Here is a 26,387-nt window from a genome sequence, read left to right on the forward strand (position 1 = left end):
ATTTTTACCAAACATGGTTATCATGAAACCTTTTTCGTTCACTTATTGCACTTTTCTCAGTGGATTGGGGCAGACTTTAATGGGCATATGTAGGTGAAGGGAACAGAGGTGATGTCCTCAGAGGTGATGGGTAGGTATGGTTTTAAGGAGAGGAATGTAGAAGGGCAGATGGTGGTAGATTTTGCTAAAAGGATGGAAATGGCAGTGGTGAATACATATTTTAAGAAGAAGGATGATCATAGGGGCACCTATAAGAGTGGCGGAAGGTGCACACAGGTGGACTATGTTCTATGCAGGAGATGCAACCTGAAGGAGATTGGAGACTGTAAGGTGTTGGCGGGGGACAGTGTAGCTAGACAGCATCGGATGGTCGTCTGTAGGATGGTTTTGGAGGCGAAGAAGAAGAGGAGGAGGGTGAGGAATGAAAGAAGAATAAGATGGTGGAAACTGAAGGAGGAAGAGTGTAGTGTGAGGTTGAGGGAAGAGGTCAGACAGGGGCTTGTTGGTGGTGAGGCGGTATTGGATGATTGGGTAACAACTGCAGGAGTGATGAGGATAGCAGCTTGAAAGGTACTTGGTGTGACATCTGGAAATAGAAAGGAAGACAAAGAGACATGGTGGTGGAATGAGGAAGTGCAGGAGAGCATAAGGAGAAAGAGGTTGGCAAAACAGAAGTGGGATCGACAGAGTGATGAAAAAAGTAGGCAGGAGTACAAGGAGATGCGGCAGCAGGTAAATAGGGATGTGGCAAAAGCCAAGGAAAAGGCATATGAGGAGCTGTATGAGAGGTTGGACACTAAGAGAGGAGAAAAGGATTGGCCAGGCAGAGGGACCGAGCTGAGAAGGATGCACTGCAAGTTAGAGCAATAAAGGATGAAGATGGAAATGTGTTGACTAGTGGAGTGTTGTGAGAAGGTGGAGGGAGTATTTTGAGCAGGTAATGAATGAGGAAAATCAGAGGGAGAGAAGGTTGGATGATGTGGAGTTGGTGAAGCAGGATGTGGATAGAATTAGTAAGGAGGAAGTGAGAGCAGCGATTAAGAGGAAGAGAAGTGAAAAGTCGGTTGGACCAGATGACATACCTGTAGAAGCATGGAGATGTTTAGGAGAGATGGAAGTGGAGTTTTTAACCAGATTGTTTAACACGATTCTGGAAGGTGGGAGGATGCCTGAGGAATGGAGAAGGAGTGTGCTGGTACCGAGCTTTAAGACTAAGGGAGATGTGCAGACCTGCAGTAACTACAGGGGAATTACGTTGACCACTCACACCATGAAGTTATGGGAAAGAGTAGTCAGTAGGAAGCCAGGCTGAGAAAAGAAGTGACCATCTGTGAGCAACAATATGGTTTCATGCTGAGAAAGAGCACCATGTATGCCTTATTTGCTTTGAGGATGTTGATGGAGAAGTATAGAGAAGGACAGAATGAATTGCATTGTGTATTTGCGGATTTAGAGAAGCGTACGACAGAGTGCCAAGAGAGGAGTTGTGGTATTCTATGAGGAACTCAGGTGTGTCAGAGAAGTATGTGAGGGTGGTGCAGGACATGTATGAGGATGTGCAGTGGGAATGACATACTGGTTCAGGGTGAAGGTTGGACTACATCAAGGATCGGCCCTAAACCCTTTCCTGTTTGCAGTGGTGATGGACAGGTTGATGGACGAGGTCAGACAGGAGTCTCCCTAGACTATGATGTTTGCGGATGATATTTTGATTTGTGGTGAGAGTATTGAGCAGGTTGAGAAGAGCCTGGAGAGGTGGAGATATGCGCTGGAGAGAAGGGGAATGAAAGTCAGTAGGAGTAAGACAGAGTACACATAAGAGGGAGGGTGGTGTGGATGAACATGCTATGTGAACATGATGAACATGCTATGTGGTTCCTCGCTTAGGTAACCTTTATACACCAGACAAAAATACCCTGCGGTTTCTAAGCCTAGCTAATCCGCTTGTTGTTGTTAACATTTTGCACACTCTGCAAAACTGCACCGGTTTATTCTGCAATACTATTCTCCAATAAACCTATCATACTCTTATCACAACTATCTCTATTTTGTTTATATTATTTTTGTATTCTACTCTATTTTTATAACTAAACTAGCTAGATATGCCAGTAACCCATGGGATCGGGAAAGGCCAGCCCATTAGAATTTTAAAAGGTGACAGTTTAGTAGTTGAATACAGAGTCATTCTCGTTTCTTTGAGTACTGCCGGGAGAACAACAGTCCAATTTTGGCCTGTTTCAAATTTCCTTCTGGTGGCATATGTGTGAAATCGATCTGTAGGTGTTGGAAGGGTTGTTTAGGAAAAGTAAGCAAATCAAGTCGTACAGGTCAATGTATGTTAGTTTTGGCACAAGTCAAACCTGAATCTAACACTAGCTTGGTTGTTTTAGCTACATCAGCAATACAGTATGATGAGTTTATTGCCTGTGTGACTTTAGCTGTGCTAATGTGTGACATCCCATGGTAATGCTTCACCACCACTATTAAAGCTAGTTTAGGCAGAGCAATTTTTTTCATCTACATCTCTAATGATACCAGCAGAATATGATTTACATTGTTTAGAAGCCCAATACTTTATGTCCTCCTCCAGTTCTGACTCTGAAGTATGTTTTAGGTCAGGATCTCAGGATTTTTTCTGTACTGTGTCCAAATCTACTGGTTGTTTTGCTGCTTCCTTAGCTACTTTATCCGCTAACGTGTTTCCCCGAATTTCCTCTGAATCACCTGCGGCATGTCCATTAACCTTAACTATGGCCGCTTTGGCAGGAAAATGATCAGTATTTAAGAGGTCCCCTATGAGATTAAAATGTGCTATGGGCTTTCCATAAGCTGTTTTAAAGTGTCTTTGCTTCCATGTTTCGGCAAAATCATGCACAACATCATAAGCATACTTAGAATCAGTGTATATAGTCACTACTTTACCTTAAGACAACTGACATGCTCTTGTAAGTGCGACCAACTCTGCAGCTTGTGCAGATGTGTATGGTAATGGTTTAGCTTCAACTATTTCATTAGGTAAACTTACAACCGCATATCCACATAAATACACATCAGAGGGTTTTAAACACGATCTATCTACATATAGGCAATCCCCCCTTCCAGGGCCGTATCTAAAAGATCGGGCTTACAAGAGGTCTCTTGTGCAATATGCTTAAGCCAATCGTGTGCGTCAATGAAAGCCATCTAAGATAATAAAGTCTAGCACAGGGGTCACCAACGTGGTGCACGCAGGCACCAGGTCGCCCACAAGGACCACACAAGCCTGTTCTAAAAATAGCTGTTTCCTACCTTGTTAAATCATTGTTAATAATTATTGTGAGAAATCTTTAACATGATCAGTGTCTTCACATAGAATCTATGTGAAGACACTGACATACTGAGGTGTCAAACTCAGTGTCAAATCCAGCCCGACGTACAATTATATCCGGCCCGCGAGATGATTTAATAAAGATCTATTATTATTGTTAATAATGTCCCGGCGATATAAAGCGCTGATGACACAAACTACAGATCCCATAATACAGCGCTTCAGCTGTCTTACCGAACACTAGGCGACCTGGGAAAATTCCAGCGTCAAGCTTCTGTTGATGTATTTAACCCTATTGTAAAGTTATTGTGAAGCCCCTCACAATGGCGAAGAGAAAAGTTGATTCTGAAAACAGAACGTTTCAAAACCGATGGGATTCTGAGTTTATGTTTACTGACACTGCCGGTAAATACGTGTGTGTTATTTGTGGAGCGAATGTGGATGTAATTACGGAATTGAATCTAAGAAGGAACTACAAGACAAAACATCAGGAGAAGCTGAAGAACCTAAATGCAGAGCAGAAGATACAGAAAGTAGAAGAGTTAGAGAAAAATCTGACATTTCAGCAGAAGTTTTTCACCAAAGCAAAATCACGAAGTGAAGCTGGTGTGAAAACAGAGGAGAAATCAGAGTCACATCAGCCGGTTATTTACTGATGGAGAGTTTCTGAAGAGCTGCATGATGAAGCTGTGAGATGTCTGGTGTTTGACAGGAGATATTTTTATGGAGAGCAAAATATTTTTGTTTATTTGAAGTTTAAGATAATTTTTTTATAAAATGGCATAAAAGCAAATAAATCTGATTGTTTTGATTTGTTGTTATTTCAACATTTACTTAAAAGCACAATTTTTATTTTTTTGTTCAGGGTTTTTTCGCAGCATGTTTATATTTCTAACTTATATAATTTTGACAGGATATATTTTAATGGACAGCTATTTATTTAAAGTTTAAGTTGATTTTATTCTGGAATAATATTCCTGTCTCTTTTTAATTATATTTATGTTCAAAAAACATTGTTTTAGTGTGTTCAATAAATGTTCATCCTGTTCGGCCCGTGATCTTAAGTGTGCTTTGAGTTTTGGCCCCCCTGTACTAGATGAAAATCATTAATTACATTAGATTAGATTAGATTCGATTCAACTTTATTGTCATTACACATGTACAAGTACAAGGCAACGAAATGCAGTTTGGGTCTAACCCGAGTGCAATAACAGCAAGTGCAGGATATATAGTTTTTACATGAATTTACATAGTTAAATAAAATGAAATATAGACTATAAACAGTAATTTAAAGATGTATCTGTACTATAAAAGTAGTATACAGATGAATATATATATATATATATATATATATATATATATATATATATATATATATATATATATATATATATATATATTCTATATATATATGTACTATGAATATAATTACAAATGAATATAAATATATAAGTACTATGAAAATAATTACAGATGAATATGAATATATATGTACTATGAACAATAATATACAGATGAGTATATATATATATATATATATATATATATATATATATATATATATATATATATATATATATATATATATATATATATATATATATATACATATATATATATATATATATATATACATATATATATATATATATATATATATATATATATATATATATATATATATATATATATATATATATATATATATATATAAATAAATAAATATATATGTATTGTGAACATGATATACAGATGCCTATTACTATACACAGAGAATGGGTATATATACAATGGTGATAAGTTAATGGTGAGCAGCAATTCAAAAAAGAGCAGTGTGCAAATGAGCAAAGGTTTGTGTAAACAGTCCGTGCAATAACAAAGTATGAGGTGAAAAATAATCAGTGTCTTGGTGAGCATAAGTTTTTGTCCAGCAGGAAAGAGTGTGAGGTGTGGGGGGAAATGTGTGGAAATGTGGCTCCTTTGTCTTGGAGGTGTTAAGGAGCAGGTTATTGTTATTGCACCATGTGGCTAGGTGCTGGATCTCCTCCCTGTAGGCAGTCTCATCGTTGTTGGTGATGAGACCGATCACGGTAGTGTCATCTGCAAACTTGATGATGGAGTTAGATCCATTCACAGGCCTGCAGTCAGAGGTGAAGAGGGAGTAGAGGAAGGGGCTCAGCACACAGCCCTGTGGTACACCAGTGTTGAGTGTGATGGTGTTGGTGCAGCTGGAGCCAGATCGAACCTGCTGGGGTCTGTTGGTCAGAAAGTCCATGACCCAGTTGCAGGAGGAGGTGTTAATGCCCAGATCTAGAAGTTTGGCTATTAACTTAGATGGAATGATGGTATTGAATGCTAAACTGAAGTCAATGCAAGGTGTGAAACCACCCACTGGTCCAATGGCGGTCTCCAGAGGCGTGGCGAAGGATTCTTGCGCGTTCTAGTCTTTCCTTTCACATTAGATAATAAGATTTGGAATAATGCATTTCTTCATTTTGGTTATTAACCTCTTATCTGACTCCAATTTGATAAAACATAATTAATATTTGCATAGGTTGTCATTTTACTAATAGTATAATTTGGATGGATGTTTGTTTAGTTATTCTGATTAAGCTCTGGCATTACACTCGTTCATTTGGTTCTCATAGTCGCACATTATCCTAGTATGGGCCTTATAATTAATATACTAGTCAACGGTCGTAAGCGAATCAGTATTGGTCGCTGCCAGAGGTTGGACTATACGCTTTAGCAGCCGCTCTCTGCGTGCTAAACTTTAAACATACTTTATTTAGTCCCCTTAGAGGTGACACTTAATTATTACAATAATTATTTCTAACCAAAGGCAATGAATAGAATAATATTGCAATAATCAGAGGTTGAGGCTGTCACTCCCAACAAAAACCTTAACATCTTCAGCTCTGCTACCTCCAGCTCCACCTCCTGTCTTCTACTCAATGCCACTGTCTCTAATCCATACAACATCCCAGGTCTCACCACAGTCCTCTAAACTTTCCCTTTCAGTCTTGCAGATACCCTACTATTACAAATCACTCCTGTCACTCTTCTCCACCCACTTCACCCTGCCTGCACTCTTTTCTTTATACTTCTTTAACACACTCTCCATTACATTGCACTGTTGACCGCAGGTACCTGAACTCCTCCACCTTCTCCACTTCTTCTCCCTGCAACCACACCACTCCACTGCCCTCCCTCTCATTCACACTCTGTCTTACTCCTACTGACTTTCATTCCCCTTCTCTCCAGCGCATATCTCCACCTTTCCAAACTCAACCTGTCCATCACCACTGCAAACAGGAAAGGGCTCAGGGCCGATCTTTGATGTAGTCCAACCATCACCCTGAACCAGTCTGTCGTTCCTACTGCACACTTTACTGTGGTCACACTGTCCTCATACATGTCCTGCACCACCCTCACATACTTCTCTGACACACCTGACTTCCTCATACAGTACCACAGCTCCTCTCTCGGCACCCTGTCGTACGCTTTCTCTAAATCGACAAATACACAATGCAATTCCTTCTGTCCTTTTCGCCATACTTCTCCATCAACATACTCAAAGCAAAGGATGGTGCTCTTGGATGGTGCTCTTCCTCGGCATGAAACCATACTGTTGCTCACAGATGGTCACCTCTTCTCTCAGCCTGGCTTTCACTACTCTTTCCCATAACTTCATGGTGTGACTGATCAAAATTCCCTTGTAGTTACTGCAGATCTGCACATCTCCCTTATGCTTAAAGATCGGTACCAGCACACTCCTTCTCCATTCCGCAGGTATCCTCCCACCGTCCAGAATCTTGTTAAACAATCTGGTTAAAAACTCCACTGCCATCTATCCTAAACATCTCCATGCTTCTACAGGTATGTCATCTGGTCCAACCGACTTTCCACTCTTCATCCTCTTAATCGCTGCTCTCACGTCCTTCTTACTAATCCTATCTACATCCTGCTTTACCAACTCCACATCATCCAACCGTCTCTCTCTCTCTCTCTCTCTCTCTGATTTTCCTCATTCATCAGATGCTCAAAATACTCCCTCCACCTTCTCAACACACTCTCCTCACTAGTCAACACATTTTTCTCTCCATCCTTTATTGCTCTAACTTGCAGCACATCCTTCCCAGCTCGGTCCCTCTGCCGGGCCAATAATAGTATAAATCCTTTTCTCCTTCCTTAGTGGCCAACCTCTCATAAAGCTCCTCATATGCCTTTCCTTGGCTTTCGCCACATCCCTCTGTACCTGCTGCCGCATCTCCTAGTACTCCTTCCTACTTTTCTCATCACTCTGTCTATCCCACTTCTGTTTTGCCAACCTCTTTCTCTTTATGCTCGCCTGCACTTCCTCATTCCACCTCCACGTCTCCTTGCCTTCCTTTCTATTTCCAGATGTCACACCAAGAACTTTTCTAGCTGCCTTCCTTATCACTCCTGCCATAGTTTCCAAATCACCCAACACCTCTTCACCACCACCGAGCCCCTGTCTGACCTCTTCCCTGAACCTCACACTACACTCTTCCTCCTTCAGTTTCCACCATCTTATATTCTTCTTTCAGTCCTCACTTTCCTTCTTTTCTTCTTCACCTCCAAAACCATCATACAGAACACCATTCGATGCTGCTTAGCTACACTGTCCCCTGCCAACACCTTACAGTCTCCAATCTCCTTCAGGTTGCATCTCCGGCATAGAACATAGTCCACCTGTGTTCACCTTCCTCCACTCTTATACGTCACCCTATGATCCTCCTTCTTCTTAAAATAAGTGTTCACCACTGCCATTTCCATCCTTTTAGCAAAATCTACCACTATCTACCCTTCCACATTCCTCTCCTTAAAACCATACCTACCCATCACCTCCACATCACCTCTGTTCCCTTCACCAACATGCCCATTAAAGTCTGCCCCAATCACCAATCGTTCTTTCCTAGGTACACAATCTACCACTTCATCTAATTCACTCCAGAATCTTTCCTTCTCCTCCATCTCACAGCCAACTTGTGGAGCATATAGGCACTGATGACATTTATCATCCCTTCAACTTCCATCTTCACGTTCATCACCCTATCAGAAACTCTCTTCACCTCCACTACACTCTTACTGTACTCTTCCTTCAGAATCACCCCTACACCATTTCTCTTTCCATCCACACCATGATAGTTTGAACAGTTTGAACCCACCTCCAATGTTCCTGGCCTTACTCCCTTTCCACTTGGTCTCCTGAACACACAACATATCTACCTTTCTTCTTTCCATCATATCAGCTATCTCTCTCTCTTTACCCGTCATAGTACCAACGTTTAAAGTACCAACCCAAACCTCCACTCTCCTACACTACTCTTCTTTTCCTGCCGTCTCTGTAGATGTCCTCTTCTCCGTCTCCTCCTTCGGCCAACAGTAGCCCAAATTCCAATTTCCACCGGTACCCTGTCGGCTAACGATGCCTGTGGCTGTCGTTGTTAACCCGGGCCTCGACCGATCCAGTATAAAATTCTGATTTGCATATTTGATTTAGCACATGTTTTACGCTGGAGGCCCTTCCTAACGCAACCCTCCCCATTTACCCGGGCTTGGAACCGGCACTAAGAGTGCACTGGCTTGTGCCTACCTAATGGCTGGGTTAAAATTTTTTAATAAAAACAATCACCTTTTTTTTAAATAAAAGAATAGAAAATTTCTTTTCAAACCATTGATTATCACATTTTGCGATGAATATTTTCACTTTCAATGGTTTTTATTTAATAATGCTTATGAATATGAAAAGTCATAATTTCACAATATCTTAATAATAAGTAGTTTACCTATTCATTTCATATTTATAAGGGAAAAGTCATTGTTATGTCAAAACATGGTATATCATGAAACCTTTTTCGTTCATTGATTGCACTTTTAACAATTCTTAGTAAAATTATGCTTTTGAATAATTTGCTTTTGAAAATTCATATTTTCACAATAACTTGTAAAAACTTGTTCATTTCACGTTTATCATTGAATTATTGCAATTTTTAACAGTTTTTCGTGAAATGGTGATCATGAATATGAAAATTCGTATTTTACTATCATTTTTTATTAAAAAAAAGTCATATTTCTGTCACAACGTGATTTGTACTTTTTTGTTTAAAGGTTTGCCATGATCACATGATTTATATTTGTTAGTTTTTTTTTTTTTTCATGAAATTATGATTCATAAAAATTAATATTTTTATAAAAACTCCACTATTTATATGAAAATGTCAAATTCTGGTCATAAAATGATTTGCTATATCATATTTCATTATAAACATGTAAAATTGTCATGGGCAAGTGCATGCTTTCTGTGCAAATACGCTTGGTTCGAAAAACCGCTTTCTCCTCACCCTAGAAGCCTGAGACTTGCAAAATCGCTTTTTACAGTGGCTAAGAAGCTCATTCTTGACAGCACGTGAAATGATTGTCCAAATAAGTGTTGTTGTTACGTTTTTGATTTATTATGACTTTTCATCCCATTTTCATTCACTTTTCGCAGTTTTCAACAGTTTTATTTTAATTATGTTTATGAATATGAAAATTTATATTTTTGAAATAACCATAATAGTTATATGAAAAATGCCATGTTTTGATCGAAAATTGTTTTGTTATAACATATTGCATCATAAACATGACAAAATATTATGGGGAAATGCATGCTGCTTGTACAAATACGCTTGGTTCGAAAAACCGCTTTCTCTTCGTCCTGGAAGCCTGAGACTTGCGGAATCGCGTTTTCAGCGGTTTAGAAACTCATTCTTGACAGCACGTATAAGGCTTTGCCAAATATGTGTTGTTGTTTAGATTTTGATGAATTGTGACTTTATACCACATCTTTCATTCACTTATTGCAGTTTTCAACACTTTTTATGAAATTATGATTATGAATATGAAAATTCATATTTTTGACATAACTATTATATTTTTGTGGGAATTAATATATTTTGGTCAGGAAATGTTTTGTTATATCATATCTAATCATAAACATGTAAAATTATCATGGGTAAGTGCATGCTGCTTGTACAAATACGCTTGGTTCGAAAAACCGCTTTCTATTCGTCCTAGAAGCCTGAGACTTGCGGAATCGCGTTTTCAGCGGTTAAGAAACTCATTCTTGACAGCACGTATAAGGCTTTGCCAAATATGTGTTGTTTAGATTTTGATGAATTGTGACTTTATAACACATTTTTCATTTTCTTATTGCAGTTTTCAACACTTTTTATGAAATTATGATTATGAATATAAAAATTCATATTTTTTAAATAACTATAATATTTTTGTGAGAAATATCATATTTTGTTGGGGAAATGTTTTGTTATATTATATCTCATCATAAAAATGTAAAATTATCATGGACAAGTTCATGCTGCTTGTACATATACGCTTGGTTCAAAAAACCGCTTTCTCTTCGTAATAGAAGCCTGAGACTTGCGGAATCGCGTTTTTAGCAGTTAAGAAACTCATTCTCGACAGCACGTGGAAGGCTTTGCCAAATATGTGCTGTAGATTCGATTTTGATGATTTATGACTTTATAACACATTTTTCATTCACTTATTGCAGTTTTCTACACTTCTTATGAAATTATGATTATGAATATGAAAATTCATATTTTTGAAATAACTATAATATTTTTGTGAGAAATATCACATTTTGTTGAGGAAATGTTTGGTTATATTATATCTCATCATAAACATGTAAAATTATCATTGACAAATGCATGCTGCTTGTACAAATACGCTTGGTTCGAAAAACCGCTTTCTCTTCGTCCTAGAAGCCTGAGACTTGCGGAATCGCGTTTTCAGCGGTTTAGAAACTCATTCTTGACAGCATGTATAAGGCTTTGCCATATATGTGTTGTTGTTTAGATTTTGATGAATTGTGACTTTATACCACATCTTTCATTCACTTATTGCAGTTTTCAACACTTTTTATGAAATTATGATTATGAATATGAAAATTTATATTTTTGAAATAACTATAATATTTTTGTGAGAAATATCATATTTTGTTGAGGAAATGTTTTGTTATATTATATGTCATCAAAAACATGTAAAATTATTATTGACAAATGCATGCTGCTTGTACAAATACGCTTGGTTCGAAAAACCGCTTTCTCTTCGTTCTAGAAGCCTGAGACTTGCGGAATCGCGTTTTCAGCGGTTAAGAAACTCATTCTCGACAGCACGTGGAAGGCTTTGCCAAATATGTGCTGTAGATTCGATTTTGATGATTTATGACTTTATAACACATTTTTCATTCACTTATTGCAGTTTTCAACACTTTTTATGAAATTATGATTATGAATATGAAAATTCATATTTTTTGAAATAACTATAATATTTTTGTGAGAAATATCATATTTTGGACAGGAAATTTTTTGTTATATTATATCTCATCATAAACATGTAAAATTATCATTGACAAATGCATGCTGCTTGTACAAATACGCTTGGTTCGAAAAACCGCTTTCTCTTCGTCCTAGAAGCCTGAGACTTGCGGAATCGCGTATTTAGCAGTTAAGAAACTCATTCTCGACAGCACGTGGAAGGCTTTGCCAAATATGTGCTGTAGATTCGACTTTGATGATTTATGACTTTATAACACATTTTTCATTCACTTATTGCAGTTTTCAACACTTTTTATGAAATTATGATTATGAATATGAAAATTCATATTTTTTGAAATAACTATAATATTTTTGTGAGAAATATATTTTGTTGAGGAAATGTTTTGTTATATTATATCTCATAATAAAAATTTAAAATTATCATGGACAAGTTCATGCTGCTTGTACATAAGCGCTTGTTTCAAAAAACCGCTTTCTCTTCGTAATAGAAGCCTGAGACTTGCGGAATCGCGTTTTTAGCAGTTAAGAAACTCATTCTCGACAGCACGTGGAAGGCTTTGCCAAATATGTGCTGTAGATTCGATTTTGATGATTTATGACTTTATAACACATTTTCATTCACTTATTGCAGTTTTCAACACTTTTTATGAAATTATGATTATGAATATGAAAATTCATATTTTTTGAAATAACTATAATATTTTTGTGAGAAATATCACATTTTGTTGAGGAAATGTTTGGTTATATTATATCTCATCATAAACATGTAAAATTATCATTGACAAATGCATGCTGCTCGTACAAATACGCTTGGTTCGAAAAACCGCTTTCTCTTCGTCCTAGAAGCCTGAGACTTGCGGAATCGCGTTTTCAGCGGTTTAGAAACTCATTCTTGACAGCACGTATAAGGCTTTGCCAAATATGTGTTGTTGTTTAGATTTTGATGAATTGTGACTTTATACCACATCTTTCATTCACTTATTGCAGTTTTCAACACTTTTTATGAAATTATGATTATGAATATGAAAATTTATATTTTTGAAATAACTATAATATTTTTGTGAGAAATATCATATTTTGTTGAGGAAATGTTTTGTTATATTATATCTCATCATAAACATGTAAAATTATCATTGACAAATGCATGCTGCTTGTACAAATACGCTTGGTTCGAAAAACCGCTTTCTCTTCGTCCTAGAAGCCTGAGACTTGCGGAATCGCGTTTTCAGCGGTTAAGAAACTCATCCTCGACAGCACGTGGAAGGCTTTGCCAAATATGTGCTGTAGATTCGATTTTGATGATTTATGACTTTATAACACATTTTTCATTCACTTTTTGCAGCGTTCTACACTTTTTATGATATTATGATTATGAATATGAAAATTCATATTTTTGAAATAACTATAATATTTTTGTATGAAATATCATATTTTGGACAGGAAATGTTTTGTTATATTATATCTCATCATAAACATGTAAAATTATCATTGACAAATGCATGCTGCTTGTACAAATACGCTTGGTTCGAAAAACCGCTTTCTCTTCGGCCTAGAAGCCTGAGACTTGCGGAATCGCCTTTTCAGCGGTTACGAAACTCATTCTTGACAGCACGTATAAGACTTTGCCAAATATGTGCTGTTTTATCGATTTTGATGAATTTTGACTTTATACCACATCTTTCATTCACTTATTGCAGTTTTCAACACTTTTTATGAAATTATGATTATGAATATGAAAATTCATATTTTTTGAAATAACTATAATATTTTTGTGAGAAATATCATATTTTGTTGAGGAAATGTTTTGTTATATTATATCTTATAATAAAAATTTTAAATTATCATGGACAAGTTCATGCTGCTTGTACATAAGCGCTTGTTTCAAATAACCGCTTTCTCTTCGTAATAGAAGCCTGAGACTTGCGGAATCGCGTTTTTAGCAGTTAAGAAACTCATTCTCGACAGCACGTGGAAGGCTTTGCCAAATATGTGTTGTTGTTTAGATTTTGATGAATTGTGACTTTATACCACATCTTTCATTCACTTATTGCAGTTTTCAACACTTTTTATGAAATTATGATTATGAATATGAAAATTCATATTTTTTGAAATAACTATAATATTTTTGTGAGAAATATCACATTTTGTTGAGGAAATGTTTGGTTATATTATATCTCATCATAAACATGTAAAATTATCATTGACAAATGCATGCTGCTTGTACAAATACGCTTGGTTCGAAAAACCGCTTTCTCTTCGTCCTAGAAGCCTGAGACTTGCGGAATCGCGTTTTCAGCGGTTTAGAAACTCATTCTTGACAGCATGTAAAAGGCTTTGCCAAATATGTGTTGTTGTTTAGATTTTGATGAATTGTGACTTTATACCACATCTTTCATTCACTTATTGCAGTTTTCAACACTTTTTATGAAATTATGATTATGAATATGAAAATTCATATTTTTTGAAATAACTATAATATTTTTGTGAGAAATATCATATTTTGTTGAGGAAATGTTTTGTTATATTATATCTTATAATAAAAATTTTAAATTATCATGGACAAGTTCATGCTGCTTGTACATATACGCTTGTTTCAAATAACCGCTTTCTCTTCGTAATAGAAGCCTGAGACTTGCGGAATCGCGTTTTCAGCGGTTAAAAAACTCATTCTCGACAGCACGTGGAAGGCTTTGCCAAATATGTGCTGTAGTTCGATTTTGATGATTTATGACTTTATAACACATTTTCATTCACTTATTGCAGTTTTCAACACTTTTTATGAAATTATGATTATGAATATGAAAATTCATATTTTTTGAAATAACTATTATATTTTTGTGAGAAATATCATATTTTGGACAGGAAATGTTTTGTTATATTATATCTCATCATAAACATGTAAAATTATCATTGACAAATGCATGCTGCTTGTACAAATACGCTTGGTTCAAAAAAGCGCTTTCTCTTCGTAATAGAAGCCTGAGACTTGCGGAATCGCGTTTTCAGCGGTTAAGAAAGTCATTCTCGACAGCACGTGGAAGGCTTTGCCAAATATGTGCTGTAGATTCGATTTTGATGATTTATGACTTTATAACACATTTTTCAATCACTTATTGCAGATATCTACACTTTTTATGATATTATGATTATGAAAATTCATATTTTTGAAATAACTATAATATTTTTGTGAGAAATATCATATTTTGTTGAGGAAATGTTTTGTTATATTATATCTCATCATAAACATGTAAAATTATCATTGACAAATGCATGCTGCTTGTACAAATACGCTTGGTTCGAAAAACCGCTTTCTCTTCGTCCTAGAAGCCTGAGACTTGCGGAATCGCGTTTTCAGCGGTTTAGAAACTCATTCTTGACAGCATGTATAAGGCTTTGCCAAATATGTGTTGTTGTTTAGATTTTGATAAATTGTGACTTTATACCACATCTTTGATTCACTTATTGCAGTTTTCAACACTTTTTATGAAATTATGATTATGAATATAAAAATTTATATTTTTGAAATAACTATAATATTTTGTGAGAAATATCATATTTTGTTGAGGAAATGTTTTGTTATATTATATCTCATCATAAACATGTAAAATTATCATTGACAAATGCATGCTGCTTGTACAAATACGCTTGGCTCGAAAAACCGCTTTCTCTTCGTAATAGAAGCCTGAGACTTGCGGAATCGCGTTTTCAGCGGTTAAGAAAGTCATTCTCGACAGCACGTATAAGACTTTGCCAAATATGTGCTGTTGTATCGATTTTGATGAATTTTGACTTTATAACCCATTTTCATTCACTTATTGCAGTTTTCTACACTTTTTATGAAATTATGATTATCAATATGAAACTTCACATTTTTGACATAACTATTATATTTTTGTGAGAAATATCATATTTTGGTCAGGAAATGTTTTGTTATATTATATCTCATCATAAACATGTAAAATTATCATTGACAAATGCATGCTGCTTGTACAAATACGCTTGGTTCGAAAAACCGCTTTCTCTTCGTCCTAGAAGCCTGAGACTTGCGGAATCGCGTTTTCAGCGGTTAAGAAAGTCATTCTCGACAGCACGTATAAGACTTTGCCAAATATGTGCTGTTGTATCGATTTTGATGAATTTTGACTTTATACCACATCTTTCATTTACTTATTGCAGTTTTCTACACTTTGTTTTATGAAATTATGATTATCAATATGAAAATTTATATTTTTGAAATAACTAACATTTTTGTGAGAAATATCATATTTTGGTCAGGAAAAGTTTTGTTATATTATATCTCATCATAAACATGTAAAATTATTATGGCCAAGTGATAAATCAATACCTGTCAAACTCAGTTTTATGTATGAAAAAAAAAATGTAAAAAAAATTATTTTCGTCAGTTTATTGCTCACAATATTTAATGATTTTCAATTAAATTATTCTTCTAAATATCAAAAATCACGTTTTAAAAATAATGGTTTTCTTTTTATGAAAAATTGTCGTATTTTTGTCTAAACATGTTAGGTTTATCTTTTTTTTCTTTTATGTAATATACATTTATTCGTTTATTTTTAAAATGCTTATGATTTTTTTTTTTATGAAAGGAGGCATATTTAATTTTTTTTTTTTGTCGTCTTTTTCGTTTACTTATCGCAGATTTGAACGGTTTTTAATGAAAATTTGCTTACGAATATGAAAATTCCTATTTTCCCAATAATAATCATATTTGTATTAAAAAAATATATTGTTTTCAAACTACCGTTTGTCATGTATCATTTTTCGTTTAAGACTTGCACTTTTTAGCGTTTTTTTTTTAACATTAAATAATGCATACAAATCAGAAAATTCATATTTTCACAACTAATTTTTTATTATAAAGGTTAACGTATTTTTTATGAAATTAATTGTGAAATGTAATATTAAAAAAATAAATTCTTATAAAAAAAAAAAAAAAACTTTTTTTCAAACCAGTCATCACATTTTGCATTGAATTTTGCACTTTTTAGTTGATGATGCTTATGAATATTAAAAGTCAAATTTTTCACAATAACTTGTAAAATATCATATCACGTTATTAACAGCTTTTCATGAAATTATTAGTATGAATATGAAAATGTATATTTTACCAATTAATCTCATTTTTATTTTTAAAAAAGTTATATTTTTCTCAGACCAATGTTTTTCATGTAAGTTTTTCGCTTACATATTGCACTATATTTTCTATTAAATGATGCTTATAATTATGGAAATGTATATTTTCACAATAACCTTCAAATTTTTTTATGTAAAAGTCATATTTTTGTCAAAACATGAACTGCATTGTCACTTTTTTGTTTTTCATTCACTAATGGCACTTTTTTTTTAAAGGTTTTCCAATATTATGTTTTATATTTTCACAATTACTCATATTTTTATGGTAAAGGTTAACATGTTTTTTTTTTAATGAAATTATGTTTATGAATAAGAAATTATATATTTTAATAAAAACATTACATCTTATATTAAAAAAAGTAATTATTTTCAAACCATTGTTTGTCATATCACGTTTTTCATTGAATTTTTGCATTTTTTTCCAATATTTGATAAAATAATTCTGAAGAATATGAGACTTTATAAGTTTCCAATTAATTTCAAAATATGGTTTGTATGGTCACTTTTTTATTTTTTGTTTCTTAATGGCAATTATTTAAAGGTTTTCCGTGAACATAAGCTTCTGAATATGAAAATATCCTATTTCGTTATGTAAAAAGTCATACCATGGTATTTCATGAAATCTTTTTTATTCACACTTTTAATGATTTATTTGTGAAAATATGAATGTGAATATGAACATTCATATTTTCACAATAACGTGTAAAAACTTGGTAATTTCATGTTTTTCATTGAATTTTTGCACTTTTTAACAGTTTGTCATGGAATTATTCTGATGAGAATTAATATTTTAGCAATTTTTCGCTTACATGTTGCATTCTTTTTACTGTTTTCCTTTAAATGATGCTTATGAATATGAAAATTTATATTTTCATTTAAACTATCACATTTTTGAAGGAAAATATCATCTTTTTTGTCAAAACATGATTTGCATAGTAATTTTTTTGTTTTTGAATCACTTATGGCACTTTTTAAAGGTTTTACATGATCATATGATTTATATTTTCAGAATTATTCATATTTTTAGGGTAAAGGTTAACGTGTTTTAATGAAATTATGTTTTTTTAATGGGAAATTATATATTTGAATGAAACAATCCATCTTTTAATTAAAAAAAAGTCATTATTAAACCAGTCAAGTTTTGTGTAGAATTTTTGCACTTTTAATGTTTTTTAGTTTAAGGATGCTAATGAATATGAAGTCATATTTTTCACAATTGTTTTTTAAAATCTTGATTTGTCATATAACGTTTCTTTATTAAACTAATTCACTTTGTTTAACAGTTTTTCATTAACTTATTCCTTTGTAGATGAAATTATTTTTTTTTTCCAGCTTTTCATGAAATTTCCTTTGGCTAAACAAATTCCTATTTTACCAGTTTATTTCATAAAATTATTATTTTTACCAAACATGGTTATCATGAAACCTTTTTCGTTCACTTATTGCACTTTTCTCAGTGGATTGGGGCAGACTTTAATGGGCATATGTAGGTGAAGGGAACAGAGGTGATGAGGAGGTGATGGGTAGGTATGGTTTTAAGGAGAGGAATGTAGAAGGGCAGATGGTGGTAGATTTTGCTAAAAGGATGGAAATGGCAGTGGTGAATACATATTTTAAGAAGAAGGATGATCATAGGGTGACCTATAAGAGTGGCGGAAGGTGCACACAGGTGGACTATGTTCTATGCAGGAGATGCAACCTGAAGGAGATTGGAGACTGTAAGGTGTTGGCGGGGGACAGTGTAGCTAGACAGCATCGGATGGTGGTCTGTAGGATGGTTTTGGAGGCGAAGAAGAAGAGGAGGAGGGTGAGGAATGAAAGAAGAATAAGATGGTGGAAACTGAAGGAGGAAGAGTGTAGTGTGAGGTTGAGGGAAGAGGTCAGACAGGGGCTTGTTGGTGGTGAAGCGGTATTGGATGATTGGGTAACAACTGCAGGAGTGATGAGGATAGCAGCTTGAAAGGTACTTGGTGTGACATCTGGAAATAGAAAGGAAGACAAAGAGACATGGTGGTGGAATGAGGAAGTGCAGGAGAGCATAAGGAGAAAGAGGTTGGCAAAACAGAAGTGGGATCGACAGAGTGATGAAAAAAGTAGGCAGGAGTACAAGGAGATGCGGCAGCAGGTAAATAGGGATGTGGCAAAAGCCAAGGAAAAGGCATATGAGGAGCTGTATGAGAGGTTGGACACTAAGAGAGGAGAAAAGGATTGGCCAGGCAGAGGGACCGAGCTGAGAAGGATGCACTGCAAGTTAGAGCAATAAAGGATGAAGATGGAAATGTGTTGACTAGTGGAGTGTTGTGAGAAGGTGGAGGGAGTATTTTGAGCAGGTAATGAATGAGGAAAATCAGAGGGAGAGAAGGTTGGATGATGTGGAGTTGGTGAAGCAGGATGTGGATAGGATTAGTAAGGAGGAAGTGAGAGCAGCGATTAAGAGGAAGAGGAGTGAAAAGTCGGTTGGACCAGATGACATACCTGTTGAAGCATGGAGATGTTTAGGAGAGATGGAAGTGGAGTTTTTAACCAGATTGTTTAACACGATTCTGGAAGGTGGGAGGATGGCTGAGGAATGGAGAAGGAGTGTGCTGGTACCGAGCTTTAAGAATAAGGGAGATGTGCAGACCTGCAGTAACTACAGGGGAATTACGTTGACCAGTCACACCATGAAGTTATGGGAAAGAGTAGTCAGTAGGAAGCCAGGCTGAGAAAAGAAGTGACCATCTGTGAGCAACAATATGGTTTCATGCTGAGGAAGAGCACCATGTATGCCTTATTTGCTTTGAGGATGTTGATGGAGAAGTATAGAGAAGGACAGAATGAATTGCATTGTGTATTTGCGGATTTAGAGAAGCGTACGACAGAGTGCCAAGAGAGGAGTTGTGGTATTCTATGAGGAACTCAGGTGTGTCAGAGAAGTATGTGAGGGTGGTGCAGGACATGTATGAGGATGTGAAGTGGGAACGACATACTGGTTCAGGGTGAAGGTTGGACTACATCAAGGATCGGCCCTAAACCCTTTCCTGTTTGCAGTGGTGATGGACAGGTTGATGGACGAGGTCAGACAGGAGTCTCCCTAGACTCCCTAGATGTTTGCGGATGATATTTTGATTTGTGGTGAGAGTATTGAGCAGGTTGAGAAGAGCCTGGAGAGGTGGAGATATGCGCTGGAGAGAAGGGGAATGAAAGTCAGTAGGAGTAAGACAGAGTACACATGAGAGGGAGGGTGGTGTGGATGAACATGCTATGTGAACATGATGAACATGCTATGTGGTTCCTCGCTTAGGTAACCTTTATACACCAGACAAAAATACCCTGCGGTTTCTAGCCTAGCTAATCCGCTTGTTGTTGTTAAAATTTTGCACACTCTGCAAAACTGCACCGGTTTATTCTGCAATACTATTCTCCAATAAACCTATCATACTCTTATCACAACTATCTCTATTTTGTTTATATTATTTTTGTATTCTACTCTATTTTTATAACTAAACTAGCTAGATATGCCAGTAACCCATGGGATCGGGAAAGGCCAGCCCATTAGAATTTTAAAAGGTGACAGTTTAGTAGTTGAAGACAGAGTCATTCTCGTTTCTTTGAGTACTGCCGGGAGAACAACAGTCCAATTTCGGCCTGTTTCAAATTTCCTTCTGGTGGCATATGTGTGAAATCGATCTGTAGGTGTTGGAAGGGTTGTTTAGGAAAAGTAAGCAAATCATGTCGTACAGGTCAATGTATGTTAGTTTTGGCACAAGTCAAACCTGAATCTAACACTAGCTTGGTTGTTTTAGCTACATCAGCAATACAGTATGATGAGTTTATTGCCTGTGTGACTTTAGCTGTGCTAATGTGTGACATCCCATGGTAATGCTTCACCACCACTATTAAAGCTACTTTAGGCAGAGCAATTTTTTTCATCTACATCTCTAATGATACCAGCAGAATATGATTTACATTGTTTAGAAGCCCAATACTTTATGTCCTCCTCCAGTTCTGACTCTGAAGTATGTTTTAGGTCAGGATCTCAGGATTTTTTCTGTACTGTGTCCAAATCTACTGGTTGTTTTGCTGCTTCCTTAGCTACTTTATCCGCTAACGTGTTTCCCCGAATTTCCTCTGAATCACCTGCGGCATGTCCATTAACCTTAACTATGGCCGCTTTGGCAGGAAAATGATCAGTATTTAAGAGGTCCCCTATGAGATTTAAATGTGCTATGGGCTTTCCATAAGCTGTTTTAAAGTGTCTTTGCTTCCATGTTTCGGCAAAATCATGCACAACATCATAAGCATACTTAGAATCAGTGTATATAGTCACTACTTTACCTTAAGACAACTGACATGCTCTTGTAAGTGCGACCAACTCTGCAGCTTGTGCAGATGTGTATGGTAATGGTTTAGCTTCAACTATTTCATTAGGTAAACTTACAACCGCATATCCACATAAATACACATCAGAGGGTTTTAAACACGATCTATCTACATATAGGCAATCCCCCCTTCCAGGGCCGTATCTAAAAGATCGGGCTTACAAGAGGTCTCTTGTGCAATATGCTTAAGCCAATCGTGTGCGTCAATGAAAGCCATCTAAGATAATAAAGTCTAGCACAGGGGTCACCAACGTGGTGCACGCAGGCACCAGGTCGCCCACAAGGACCACACAAGCCTGTTCTAAAAATAGCTGTTTCCTACCTTGTTAAATCATTGTTAATAATTATTGTGAGAAATCTTTAACATGATCAGTGTCTTCACATAGAATCTATGTGAAGACACTGACATACTGAGGTGTCAAACTCAGTGTCAAATCCGGCCCGACGTACAATTATATCCGGCCCGCGAGATGATTTAATAAAGATCTATTATTATTGTTAATAATGTCCCGGCGATATAAAGCGCTGATGACACAAACTACAGATCCCATAATACAGCGCTTCAGCTGTCTTACCGAACACTAGGCGACCTGGGAAAATTCCAGCGTCAAGCTTCTGTTGATGTATTTAACCCTATTGTAAAGTTATTGTGAAGCCCCTCACAATGGCGAAGAGAAAAGTTGATTCTGAAAACAGAACGTTTCAAAACCGATGGGATTCTGAGTTTATGTTTACTGACACTGCCGGTAAATACGTGTGTGTTATTTGTGGAGCGAATGTGGATGTAATTACGGAATTGAATCTAAGAAGGAACTACAGGACAAAACATCAGGAGAAGCTGAAGAACCTAAATGCAGAGCAGAAGATACAGAAAGTAGAAGAGTTAGAGAAAAATCTGACATTTCAGCAGAAGTTTTTCACCAAAGCAAAATCACGAAGTGAAGCTGGTGTGAAAACAGAGGAGAAATCAGAGTCACATCAGCCGGTTATGGAGAGTTTCTGAAGAGCTGCATGATGAAGCTGTGAGATGTCTGGTGTTTGACAGGAGATATTTTTATGGAGAGCAAAATATTTTTGTTTATTTGAAGTTTAAGATAATTTTTTTATAAAATGGCATAAAAGCAAATAAATCTGATTGTTTTGATTTGTTGTTATTTTAACATTTACTTAAAAGCACAATTTTTATTTTTTTGTTCAGGGTTTTTTCGCAGCATGTTTATATTTCTAACTTATATAATTTTGACAGGATATATTTTAATGGACAGCTATTTATTTAAAGTTTAAGTTGATTTTATTCTGGAATAATATTCCTGTCTCTTTTTAATTTATGTTCAAAAAACATTGTTTTAGTGTGTTCAATAAATGTTTATCCTGTTCGGCCCGTGATCTTAAGTGTGCTTTGAGTTTTGGCCCCCTTGTACTAGATGAATATCATTAATTACATTAGATTAGATTAGATTAGATTCAACTTTATTGTCATTACACATGTACAAGTACAAGGCAACGAAATGCAGTTTGGGTCTAACCCGAGTGCAATAACAGCAAGTGCAGGATATATAGTTTTTACATGAATTTACATAGTTAAATAAAATGAAATATAGACTATAAACAGTAATTTAAAGATGTATCTGTACTATAAAAGTAGTATACAGATGAATATATATATATATATATATATATATATATATATTCTATATATATATGTACTATGAATATAATTACAAATGAATATGAATATATAAGTACTATGAAAATAATTACAGATGAATATGAATATATATGTACTATGAACAATAATATACAGATGAGTATATATATATATATATATATATATATATATATATATATATATATATATATATATATATATATATATATACATATATATATATACATATATATATATATATATACATATATATATATATATATATATATATATATATATATATATATATATATATATATATATATATATATATATATATATATATATATATATATATATATATAAATAAATATATATGTATTGTGAACATGATATACAGATGCCTATTACTATACACAGAGAATGGGTATATATACAATGGTGATAAGTTAATGGTGAGCAGCAATTCAAAAAAGAGCAGTGTGCAAATGAGCAAAGGTTTGTGTAAACAGTCCGTGCAATAACAAAGTATGAGGTGAAAAATAATCAGTGTCTTGGTGAGCATAAGTTTTTGTCCAGCAGGAAAGAGTGTGAGGTGTGGGGGGAAATGTGTGGAAATGTGGCTCCTTTGTCTTGGAGGTGTTAAGGAGCAGGTTATTGTTATTGCACCATGTGGCTAGGTGCTGGATCTCCTCCCTGTAGGCAGTCTCATCGTTGTTGGTGATGAGACCGATCACGGTAGTGTCATCTGCAAACTTGATGATGGAGTTAGATCCATTCACAGGCCTGCAGTCAGAGGTGAAGAGGGAGTAGAGGAAGGGGCTCAGCACACAGCCCTGTGGTACACCAGTGTTGAGTGTGATGGTGTTGGTGCAGCTGGAGCCAGATCGAACCTGCTGGGGTCTGTTGGTCAGAAAGTCCATGACCCAGTTGCAGGAGGAGGTGTTAATGCCCAGATCTAGAAGTTTGGCTATTAACTTAGATGGAATGATGGTATTGAATGCTGAGCTGAAGTCAATGCAAGGTGTGAAACCACCCACTGGTCCAATGGCGGTCTCCAGAGGCGTGGCGAAGGATTCTTGCGCGTTCTAGTCTTTCCTTTCACATTAGATAATAAGATTTGGATTAATGCATTTCTTCATTTTGGTTATTAACCTCTTATCTGACTCCAATTTGATAAAACATAATTAATATTTGCATAGGTTGTTATTTTACTAATAGTATAATTTGGATGGATGTTTGTTTAGTTATTCTGATTAAGCTCTGGCATTACACTCGTTCATTTGGTTCTCATAGTCGCACATGATCCTAGTATGGGCCTTATAATTAATATACTAGTCAACGGTCGTAAGCGAATCAGTATTGGTCGCTGCCAGAGGTTGGACTATACGCTTCAGCAGCCGCTCTCTGCGTGCTCAACTTTAAACATACTTTATTTAGTCCCCTTAGAGGTGACACTTAATTATTACAATAATTATTTCTAACCAAAGGCAATGAATAGAATAATATTGCAATAATCAGAGGTTGAGGCTGTCACTCCCAACAAAAACCTTAACATCTTCAGCTCTGCTACCTCCAGCTCCACCTCCTGTCTTCTACTCAATGCCACTGTCTCTAATCCATACAACATCCCAGGTCTCACCACAGTCCTCTAAACTTTCCCTTTCATTCTTGCAGATACCATACTATTACAAATCACTCCTGTCACTCTTCTCCACCCACTTCACCCTGCCTGCACTCTTTTCTTTACTTCTCTAACACACTCTCCATTACATTGCACTGTTGACCGCAGGTACCTGAACTCCTCCACCTTCTCCAACTCTTCTCCCTGCAACCACACCACTCCACTGCCCTCCCTCTCATTCACACTCTGTCTTACTCCTACTGACTTTCATTCCCCTTCTCTCCAGCGCATATCTCCAACTTTCCAGGCTCAACCTGTCCATCACCACTGCAAACAGGAAAGGGCTCAGGGCCGATCTTTGATGTAGTCCAACCATCACCCTGAACCAGTCTGTCGTTCCTACTGCACACTTTACTGCGGTCACACTGTCCTCATACATGTCCTGCACCACCCTCACATACTTCTCTGACACACCTGACTTCCTCATACAGTACCACAGCTCCTCTCTCGGCACCCTGTCGTACGCTTTCTCTAAATCGACAAATACACAATGCAATTCCTTCTGTCCCCTTCGCCATACTTCTCCATCAACATACTCAAAGCAAAGGATGGTGCTCTTGGATGGTGCGCTTCCTCGGCATGAAACCATACTGTTGCTCACAGATGGTCACCTCTTCTCTCAGCCTGGCTTTCACTACTCTTTCCCATAACTTCATGGTGTGACTGATCAACTTAATTCCCTTGTAGTTACTGCAGATCTGCACATCTCCCTTATGCTTAAAGATCGGTACCAGCACACTCCTTCTCCATTCCGCAGGTATCCTCCCACCTTCCAGAATCTTGTTAAACAATCTGGTTAAAAACTCCACTGCCATCTATCCTAAACATCTCCATGCTTCTACAGGTATGTCATCTGGTCCAACCGACTTTCCACTCTTCATCCTCTTAATCGCTGCTCTCACGTCCTTCTTACTAATCCTATCTACATCCTGCTTTACCAACTCCACATCATCCAACCGTCTCGCTCTCTCTCTCTCTGATTTTCCTCATTCATCAGATGCTCAAAATACTCCCTCCACCTTCTCAACACACTCTCCTCACTAGTCAACACATTTTTCACTCCATCCTTTATTGCTCTAACTTGCAGCACATCCTTCCCAGCTCGGTCCCTCTGCCGGGCCAATAATAGTATAAATCCTTTTCTCCTTCCTTAGTGGCCAACCTCTCATAAAGCTCCTCATATGCCTTTCCTTGGCTTTTGCCACATCCCTCTGTACCTGCTGCCGCATCTCCTTGTACTCCTTCCTACTTTCCTCATCACTCTGTCTATCCCACTTCTGTTTTGCCAACCTCTTTCTCCTTATGCTCGCCTGCACTTCCTCATTCCACCTCCACGTCTCCTTGCCTTCCTTTCTATTTCCAGATGTCACACCAAGTACTTTTCTAGCTGCCTTCCTTATCACTCCTGCCATAGTTTCCCAATCACCCAACACCTCTTCACCACCACCGAGCCCCTGTCTGACCTCTTCCCTGAACCTCACTGTTGACCGCAGGTACCTGAACTCCTCCACCTTCTCCACCTCTTCTCCCTGCAACCACACCACTCCACTGCCCTCCCTCTCATTTACACTCTGTCTTACTCCTACTGACTTTCATTCCCCTTCTCTCCAGCGCATAACTCCACCTTTCCAGGCTCAACCTGTCCATCACCACTGCAAACAGGAAAGGGCTCAAGGCCGATCTTTGATGTAGTCCAACCATCACCCTGAACCAGTCTGTCGTTCCTACTGCACACTTTACTGCGGTCACACTGTCCTCATACATGTCTTGCACCACCCTCACATACTTCTCTGACACACCTGACTTCCTCATACAGTACCACAGCTCCTCTCTCGGCACCCTGTCGTACGCTTTCTCTAAATCGACA

General features: G+C 36.5%; 1 protein-coding gene across 1 annotated transcript in view; it reads left to right on the forward strand.

Annotated features, from left to right (window-relative positions):
* The window catches only part of LOC310724664 (uncharacterized protein), a 391,691-nt gene that overhangs the window by 53,179 nt on the left and 312,125 nt on the right, over positions 1-26,387 (forward strand). The window lies entirely within an intron of this gene.

This window comes from Silurus aristotelis, assembly GCF_946808225.1.
Source record: "Silurus aristotelis genome assembly, chromosome: 1".
NCBI lineage: Eukaryota > Metazoa > Chordata > Actinopteri > Siluriformes > Siluridae > Silurus > Silurus aristotelis.